Source organism: Olea europaea, unplaced genomic scaffold, assembly GCF_002742605.1.
Source record: "Olea europaea var. sylvestris unplaced genomic scaffold, O_europaea_v1 scaffold2701, whole genome shotgun sequence".
Lineage (NCBI taxonomy): Eukaryota > Viridiplantae > Streptophyta > Magnoliopsida > Lamiales > Oleaceae > Olea > Olea europaea.
In genome coordinates, this window is record NW_019245410.1 from 113762 (window position 1) to 124848 (window position 11087).

An 11087-nucleotide genomic window follows, 5' to 3' on the forward strand; every position below is an offset into this window, starting at 1 on the left:
CATGCAATAATCTCTTTTTTTCCTTTTTTTTTTTTAAATAGATATATATTTTTTCTTTTTTTTATTTCATAACTTATATGCATACTTTTCTATATTAAGTTTTCTAAATGACCCATGCAACTAACTTTTGGCCGATGACTCCCAAGTCAGATGATTTTAGGACACTAGATTTTTAGATACCGTTACAGACTTAATTATTCGAGTCATAAAGGCTACGAAGAGAAGCCTCACAACAAGAAAATATATATTTTTTTCTTTTTTTCGTTTTTCTATGCAATAATTAGTGCAATGCCCCTCATTAAACACCTATTCTCAAAAATCAACCTCTAACTTAAGATTTTTACCTAATTTTCATCTTATTGGCCTTAGACAATCCACACAAAATTTAGCACACATGAATCCACATTTATCTCAATGTTTCTCTACAACAGTTCAATCACTCCCAAACTATTCTAAATTTGGTTAAATGATGTATAATTTAGTGGTTGTTTGGATTTAGCATCTAAGGTCCACTATATTTTTCTTTCTCAGCCTACTCAAATTTTGAATCAAATTATTCCTTCACGATGCAAAACATAAATTTGTGCTCCAAAAATATCAAGTTTTACACGAATAAGCATAAATCAACCCTAATATGCAACTTTTTGACAACTCATAGTCTAACATATGGTTCCAAATATGTTCATCATGGTAGGCAAATTTACCTAACCCACACAAGCACACACCAAAATAAGCTAAGAATAAACTTTAAAAAAAAAAAAATTTCGCACTTGAACAAGCACACAAACCAATACAAACTCAATATTTTTCCACCCCTAAACTTATAATAAACATTGCCCTCAATGTCTTAAATTTTAAATCCGCATAAAAGGGATGGAGAAGAAAATGAAGAGCATACTCCCCTGATATGGCATAAAATCAATGGCTAGCTTTTCAGTGTCTCATGTTGTTTCCTTTGTAATATATGGTTCAAGTGTTTCACGATGTCATGTTCCTGCACAATGCGGATAAATGAAGCATCAAGGCACAAAAGATCTAGAACAAGTGTTACTTGGCTCAAACATCAATAAACCAACAAGTAACCTAAGAAAAAATGGGATATGGATGATAATTTCCTAATTAAAACTACAAAAATAAACTAAATTATCCTATAACTAAAAAGCAAAATAAATAAAAGGGATTGAAATATTAGGTTACCTCCCAACAAGCTCTTGTTTAAAGTCCTGAGCTTGACTCCTGTTATTTCTAGGCTTTTCATGGTGATTTGAAAAGAGAATTTCTAGCCCTGCACTTCATGCACTGATTGCACTTCTTCGGTTCATCCTTGACTCTCCAAACAATCATGTTTCCATTATTGTCCCTACCAACAATTCCTCATTTATTTGGCCTGTCTTTGTAGCTCTCCCAATGATCCATTTGTTGAAAATCTTCTAAGTATGAGAGTTGCTTGATTGGATTCTCCATGGTGAAGCTCTGTTGTTTATCTTCCACCCTTAGGACAATCTCATTAGTGTCAAAATCCAGCAAGGCTCGGCTTCTAGACAAAAATGGCCTTCCCAAGATTATTGGCATCTAATATGCCTCTTCTATGTCCAAGATGATAAAGTCAACTGGAAAAATCAATTCCCATACCTTGATAAGAATATCTTCAACTATTCCATAAGGGTGTTTCAGTGATCGATTCGCCAGCTGAAGGATAATATACACTGCCTTAGGATCTCCTAATCCCAGTTTCCTATAGGGAATTAAATTAATTCTCGCTCCCGAATCAATTGAACAATTTATATCATATAAATTTCCTATGAAGCAAGGTAGAGTGAAACTCCTTGGATCTTTAAATTTTGGAGGGATCCAGCGCTAAATAATCGCGCTACATTCTTCAAATAATGCTGTCATTTCGTGTTCAGGCAGCTTCCTCTTTTTGGTCAACATTTCCTCAAAAACTTGGAATAGTTTGGAATTTGAAGGATCGCATCAATGAAAGGGATGTTGACATGCAACAGTTTAAGGACTTCCAAAAACTTTGTGAACTACTTCTCCAGCTTGGTGTTTTTCAACTTTTGAGGTAATGGGATTGGGTGTACAAATGCTTCGATAGGAACTTTTACATCTACTTGTGGGCTGATCGAAGGCATTTGTTTATCCTTTTCTATTGATTTTTTCAAATAATCCACTTGTTCTTTGCCCTTTGTAGTTACTTGAATACCTTTAGTCTCGTTCCTTCGTGTAGTAATATCCGATAGCTGAACCCTACTTCTAGTAGTGATGGCTTGAACTTGCTGCACTGTTGGCCGCCTTTGCATTCTTTGGGAGAATGGAATGGGGGGCACATAAGCCTTGATTGCGGCGGTGGGAGTGAATGGTAGTGGCTCTTTGATCTCAGAATTCACCCCCTCATCTAATTTACTTGATCAGAATTATCCACCCATGCATAGTTGGGATGCTTGTTCAAACTCGGATGGTATTTGTATAGGTAAGATCCATTTTGTCTCTAATAGTTTTGTGCATAATTGACTTCTACTGGCTGATTCATATGAGTATAAGCTAAAGGACAGCTTACAGTAATGTGATCTGCCTCCACAACCTGCACAAATCGGAGTTGAATTTTGTACCATGTGCACAAATTGAGTTAAAGTATCAAGTTTCTTTGTTATTGCTCCTATCTGTGTTGCTAAAGTTATCACTGAATCTATATTATGCATCCCAGCTGCTTTCCTTGGAGCCTCCCTATCAATTGGCCAGTTAGCCTAATTCTCTGCAATCCTTTCAAATAATTCATGTGCTTCATCTACCTCCATTGTCAAAATCAATCCGCCTGCAGAAGTACCTACAATATTACGAAATGCAGAGCGCAGTCTATTGTAGAAGAGATATATTTGCGCCAGTTTAAGAATGTCAAGCTTTGGACACTTCCTAAACGCGCTCTTAAACCTGTCCCATGCTTCTGGATATGTCTCAAAGTCCCTTTGTTTGAAAAGATATACTTCGTTTCTAATTTGATGGACTCGAGATGGCAGGAAGAATTTCATAGTAAATTTTTGTACCATGTCATTCCATGATACAATACTCCCAGGAGGTTGTGACATCATCCATATTTTCGCACCCTCCTTCAAAGTGTGAGGAAATGGACACATTCGAAATGCACCATGTGACATCTCTTCATGGCCAATTACATCACACAGCATGGTAAAAGCTTGAATATGTTCATATAGATTTTTCGTAGCTTTCCCGCGAACCAACGCCTTGATGATTTTGAAAGAGATTTATGACATCTGGTCGGATGTGTAAGTTAGCTTGTCCAAGGGGCAAATAGATGATTGGAGGTTGAATCGGTGCTGGCAAAGGATTTACATAATCCCCAACCAATACAGGCTGAGTCGGAGGTGGTTGCTGAACCAGAAGTGCTGCATTTTATCGTGTATCCTGAATCTGACTCTGATTCTCAGCCATTACCCTTACTCTTCTTTGTTCTCTTCGACGTTTCTTGAAGGTCCTTTCGATCTCAGGATCTATATAGAGGATCTTGATCTCGCCAGGATCTTCATTAAACTAGTGAAAACTTGCAAAGAGTGAAAACAGGAAGAGATCAGGCACTTCAATTAAAGCCTAAAAAAACAAAAAAGAAAAAAAAATCAAACTGATTATTAACTACTAAACTAATATTAAATCTGTTATTCCCCGAAAACGGTGCCAAAAACTTGTTCCTGTGAAACCCGCAAGCGTACGGGGTCGTTGACAAGTAATAATAAAGTGAGTTGTGAGTTATCACCCCACAAGAAATAATGGTTAATTCTAGTTCACTAGTTATTACTAAATTCGATGCTCGTGACACAAAAGATGTGATTTTGTTGTTATTTAAACTAATTATAAACTAAGGAAACAACAAAAATTGTTTCGTCAAATACGTGAATGTTTGTATTGGAATCATGAATCCATCTATTGCCGTTTATTTTAATTATTGATTCGTAATATAGTCAATTTCATGCTTCACAACAATCAATAACACTGATGTATTTAATTCTCTTTTTCAAGACAAATTAAGTCTATTTTAATCACGACCTGATCATATTCCTAGCCCAAATTCATATGACCAAAATGCATTAAATTATAGGTTATCTATATGATTGCATACATGATAAAGATTATTCCTAATTCTATCTACATATGTTGATTTTATCGCATTCTAAACTTATTGTGAGTCTCTCAACACTACAACAAGCAACTAATTATTCAATTAGTGGTCAATCAATTAAATAATGCAATGGGTATGCAAAATCAATCAAGAAATAACTAAATTAATTGTCTTAAATCAAAACAAATAAGCAATAGGGTTCATCATTCAACCAGTACAATAGAAAAACTAGCATAGCATTCTAATGATTAAATTATACAAGAAATATTGGAAAGACATCACCCGGAAAGAAGAAATAATGAAGAAAGTGGAGAAATTCAATTTCTTGGCTTGAATCTCAAAAAGGGATGTATATTCTTCAATAAACTTGCATAATCCACCTTTATCTTCACAGTTGGCCTCGTTCTTCGCCTTCAAAATATGTAGAATATATGATTTTTAGGTCAAAAATGGGAGGTTCTTTACGCTTGGGCGTGTTTAGTTATATATAAGATGTAAAGATATTGTTTCCATGTAGAATTTCATCAAAATAAGGAAACTGGCCCGTCACAAAAAATTTGTTCCATACTCGCACACCATATATTTCATTGCACGAATGCGTTCGATGAATTTGCTCTCGTGTTGGAGAAAAAGAGGTGGTGCGCGCAATTGTTCGTCCTCGTGCGCACCATGTTACACGCGTCGTCCCTAAACAGTTCTCGATAATTTAATCATAATTTTCTCTTTCAAACTCCGATTAAGGTGATTCAAAGTGCATTGGAAAACTGACTTAAAGAGATACAATTCTTTTAGAAGTACAAAATTTTCAATTTGAACATTTTCTATCCAAAAAATGGCTCTCAAATTGAGGTAAAAATTCCGGCGCATAACTTTTTCGGCTAGAATTTGATTTGTGAAAATGCTTCAACATTATTTCATTCCTTTGACCTCAAATTGCATCCAAATGATGTCATATGATCTTCAACCATCTTTTCATGGTCCAAATCAACTATTGGATGTTCACACTTTGATCCCCCAAACTTTGAAATTCCTTCGTTTTCGCACATTTTTCATTCCTTTCTTCCAAATCCACGAATTTGCATTGATTTTAACCTAACAAACATAATTAATACAAAATTAGGCTATAACTCATTCAAATTATTAACAAATACTCTAATCTAATGACCTAAACAAGTGTATAAATTACACTTATCAATACCTAATTTGAATCACCATAACTCTTCAATAAGCACCTTTGCATTTGAAAACTAGTGACTATAGTCATAGCACGAATTGAAGACATTTTCAATTTACACAGTAAAATTATTAAATCGAATTGGAAAAAACTATTAGTTCCAACCATTCCCTAAATAAATGGAAGAAGTCGAGAAGATCAAGGAAGATGAAGAAGAATACTATTGAAAAACAGTGCATTAGGATAGGTAGCTTTCAGTTTGAACATTCCTTAGCAATAATCTATCAAACTCAATTGACTAATTAATTAAAGTAATATTTTGAATTGTCTACCTCTATTACAAGCCTAGACAATAAATCAAATACTTTATCTTTCATATCAAACTTGTATTCATTATTTAGGCCTTGAACTATATTGAGTTTTGCAACTGCGTAAGAAAATTCACCTAATTAAAATTTTCATTTGAGCTATCACGTTTACACTCACATAAATGATATTCTATAAAAACTAAAAAAAAAAAAAATACCATACAGTATTTCACTTTTACTGTTTACAAGATATAGTCATCATTAAAAGAGTAGATTATCCTAACAATCTTTTGTAGAAAACACTTGTTTGTATCATTAGAAATGGGACAAAGTTACAACTTCGAAGTGCTTCTCAGCGAGCCATTTAAAACTAATTTTTCTACTAAATCTAGTCCTTGAGATCTTCAATCGTCGGGTAAGGTTTCCATTAACTTGGCCCATTATTCAGGCTTTAAACCCATTTTTGTCGATGCGTAGTATATTCTCTCTCTAGATAACTCTTTTGGAAACGAATCCGCTAAGTTATCATTAAACTTAACAAAATTAATTAATATTATCTATTCGAGAGTAACTGTCGATATATACGTCTCGATTTACCATTGTGTACAAATTTTCTACTCTAGCTATGGTTGCTAGATTATCACAATGAATACATATAACTGGCATAGGCTTTGACTATATCAGAATATCTTTAATGAAATGTCTTGATTATTCGACTTCTCATTTTTTGTCTACGGCAATAATCTCGAATTCCATTATGAATTGAGCTATATACGTTTATTTAAAAGATTTTCAAGAAATTGTGTTACCTCTAATAAAAAAACATGTAATCACTAGTAAACTTAGATTCATTCGTGTATGATATCCAGTTAGCATCAATGTATCTTTCAAATACTGGAGAATTTTTTCAGTAATGCAATGAATATTCTCTTGTATGTTTAATGATCCCAACACCCAAGGAATGTACTTCAATGTTCGTCATTCAAATTATTTGTATAATGACTTAGCTTACATGCCGAATAGACTGTATTGGTCTTTTACAACTCATTAAGTATATTAGGCTTTCAATTATCTGGTAAAATGCTCTAGTTGTTTTTTTACCATTTCTAATATTCTTGAGAAGAATGACATAAATCGGAATTAGGTTATGGAACTCATTAATACTATGGATCTTAAATCTCTAAATTACTTTATCTATATAATAATTTTTAGATAATGTTATCCCATCAAGTGTTCTAAAGATTTTTATTTTCAAAATCGCGTCTACTTTATATCAAAGTTATTGGTGAGCATTTTCTTTGTCTTATTAATGACTTCTATATTAGTCCCTAATAAGCCAAAAACCGGACCCCAAAAAAACCAATAAGAAGTCTAACCAATAAAAGACGAGGATGTCATCGACATAGAGACAAACCAAAACACATGCTTCTACGAATTTCTTCGAGTAAATTGTAAGTGTTATGCCCTAGATCCAATCGATTTAGGTTGTAAACACTTTTAATATATTTAATGCATTTAATTTTGGCGAAATCTATTATTTATATAAATTAATTTTGTGATAAATAATATTAAATAATAGAATCCGAAGATCCAAGTTTAAGTGATTTGTTAATCACAAGGAGTTGTGATTGTGAGATACAAATTATATATAATTGGATCTTGAATAAATCGTGGTCGTAAGTAATAACGAGATACGGATATCGCTGATACAGTTAGACCATCACGTGTGACATTTCTTACTTGTGAAGTAAGCAACTAATCTCACGAGCTAAAGTATAGTGACACTTAAATAAACACGTGGATATTTTGTTATAGAACAAAACATTGGAGACCCGCTAAGAGATTCCACATGGATAACTATCTGAGTGTCAGTGGTTAATCTCTAACGTTCGGTAATGAAGTTGGTCCTACAACTTGAAGTTATCATAATGCCTTGTATGAGGACAGTCATATTTTGACGGTGTTGGATGTTGCTCTGCCAAGGGCAGCTAATATAACATCGTTCGGGTATGTCAAGAATCATATGAAGGTTGTAAATGACTAATAGAGGATTCGTCACTCTTAGATAATAAGAGATTGTGATCTGCATTTCGTTCAATTAAGTCAATAACGAAATTCTTGGCCAAGGTATACATATAAGTCGAAAAGGAGTTTTCGACTCATATTGACTTAATAGAAGAATGAAAGATATGATCGTTAATCGATGATTAACACACTTTCATATCTCGTAGGTGATCGGATCATATTAACAAAGGGATTATAATTTCATGGTAAACGAACAGTTTTGGTTTTGTCATACCACGTGACATTTCCCGTCACATGTGTTGCACTGATATATTGTTAGATGTCAATCTGGGACGACGAGTGTGAATTTGTGATAAATTAAAAGGGTGTTTAATTTATCATTTTTATTAGATCAAAATAATATTTCACGCCGTTAGGTATCGTGGTCGGGAATCTAATGGGTCGCACACAAAAGAGAATTGAAAGATTGTAAATTGCCAATTGATTAATTTAACAATCGTTGGATAAATTAATTAATTGGATTTGTTATTTATATTCCCGAATTAATTAATTGGATTAATTAATTCACGGACCGGGTTTAATTAAATGGATTAATTAAACATTGGACCGGACCGGGTCGAGCCCTTTTGGATTTATATAAATACATGACTAGGGTTTGAGATTCATAAGGTTTTCATTATTCTTGCTGGCACAAAAGGAAAAACCCTAGCAGTTGCAGTCTATTCTCTGTGTGGATTTCATAGGAGGTTGGACAATTGGACAACCGTGGGAGGGAGATTCAAGCTGTTGGAAAGGAATAACGTGAAGGAGTTTGCAAAATCAAGAAAATGTATATTTCTTATCACAATTCTTATCTAAATATAAAGTTGAATCCTGAATGGGAATTGAAATTTGTTTAATTCCGCTGTGCATGTTTAAGTAAATTCCCAACATAAACACGATATTACATTTATTTATGATGAATCCATTCCAAATCTTGACATTGTCAAACTCCTCATGCCATTGCTTAGGAGTTTGCTTCAATCTGTATTAGGACTTAACAAGTCTTCAAATTTTGTGTTCTTGTCCTTTTACTTTGAAGTTTTCTAGTTGTTCTTTATAAACTTCCTCATTCAATTCCCATTTAAAATGTAGTCTTAACATTCATATGGTGTATTTGCAAGTTATACAAGACTCGTATATTAATTAAAACTTGGATACAAGTTATCCTATTGAAGATGAAAAGTTTAAAAAGTCATGTCCCTTTTTATGATATCCTTGGGTAACAAGTTGAGTCTTTTATTTATCTATTATACCATTAGATTTAAAGTTTCTTTTGAAAATCCATTTGTATTCAACTGGTTTAGTTCCATTGAGAAGATCAACTAGTTGAAAAATACTTTTACTCATAATTTATTCAATCTCGCTATTTGCCTCTTCCTTCCAGAATAAAATTTTTGAGCTAGCCATAGCCTTCTTAAATGTCAGAGGCTCATTTTCAATCATAAATGAAATAAAGTGTTGATCAAATGATTTAGCAACATTTGCTCTTTTACCCTTTCTTGATCCAGATTATTTATTACCTTCAATATTCTCGAAAGTATCATTTTATTAGGGAACACACTTTCAAATAATTCGACATCTCTGGACTCAATATTTATATTACCATGAATTAACTTAAATTAAGCTCCAGATCGTATTTTTTTTCATTCCATATGTGTCCAAGTTTGTATTTTACCTCAAATTATTGCACTATACTAAAATAAGTAGCAATTCGCTCAATTAACAATTATTTATCAAGTCCAATATCACGGATCAGCTAGTGGAGAAAGAGTTAGGACACAAGGTTGTCAACCAAGAATTTGCCGAGTTTAATGAAGGTTGAAGGATAAGAGGAAAATGCCAGAGATATTGGGTTCGAGATGTAAGAAGCAATCACTTTAATGATTCAATCGTGTAAGGTCAATCACATGCTATAAGGAAATGATGACAACTTTGAAATCTATCCCTTGCAATGTTTGAAAGGTTTGGTATCCTAATGTAAATTGAAATTCCTACAAAACAAGAGTCTAAAAGGGTAGACTTTTATTTCCAAGTAACAACAAACGGATATGTATTAGTTATAAATTTTTACTTTTGTCAACTAGTGTAACAACACACGGAATAGCTGAAAACGGTCATTTATGGTTATTTGGACTCCAAGTAATACAAATGGAGAATTGATCAAACTAATCCAACTTATATTCCATTCAAATTCAAAAGTCAAAATCCAATTATCTAGTAATTCACGTGACCAAAGTGTTAATTTCTTAATTATCAATAGTTAAAATATATCTTCCTATGCACTACAATAACCTAGGCCTAGCTTATCCGAAATAACTTTTTCTCGAGTACAAAATTCGTCATTTAATATGAGTTTTAAAACAAGTCCAATATCTATATGAAATTTCTCGCTAGAAGAATACTTGATTATTTGACCGAAAACCAAAATTTTGACACAAAGACTTATTTTCAAATTTGTCCTTTGGTATCTCAACTGACGAAACATGTCAACACGAAATAGATGAAAATTTATTTCCGATTGCTACAACCCAAGTCATGAATAGCACTACCATATATCAAGTTCTTAAAAAGAAAGAGGGAATGAATCGCGACTCTTGTTGATCGGCTGGTGGAGAAAGAGATAGGACACAATGTCGTCAACCAAGAAATTGTCGAGTTTAATGAAAGTTGAAGGATAAGAGAAGCATGCTGGAGATATTGGGTCCGAGACTTAAGGAGCAATCATTTTAATGATTCAATTGTGTAAGGCCAATCACACGCTATAAGAAAATGGTGACAACTCTGAAATCTATCCTTTGAATGTCTTAAAAGAGTGTATGCATGATACCCTGAACTTATTAATATATTCAATTAAGCTAGCAATATATTGTTTCAAAAAGTCCACTTCTATGATAGATGTTCAAAATACAAAAATTATTCAACTCTGAAAATTCTAAAATATAAATTATTCACTCAAATAAATACCATCAATATCTACAAAAAATGTTACTTTTAATAACGAAAACTTCTCTCTCGATTAAACAACATAAAAATGATTTTTCGTGACAAAAATTTGCCTCGTTGAAAGTGAATATTTTTTTGTAGCGACGACTATTGTTTGTGGAGGTTTCTACGTAAATGTAAAATGGGCAATTTCCCTCTTTTATCAATTACTAAGCAAGATTTTTTTTCTGAAATTGAAGTGGAAAGAAAGAAAGAAAAAAATTTAGCTTAGAATTACACCCTAAACATTAATGGGCTGAAAAAAGGATTGAATTACTTTCATAGTGGGCCTTCTGGGAGATGGGTTGTTCAAGGTGAAAATTGGCCCAGCAATTGGGAGGGATTCTAGGAGATGGTAACCATGTTGGGCTCTAGAATGTGCAGGTTAAAATGGTCAAATTCCCCCCCCCCCCCCCCCCCCCCC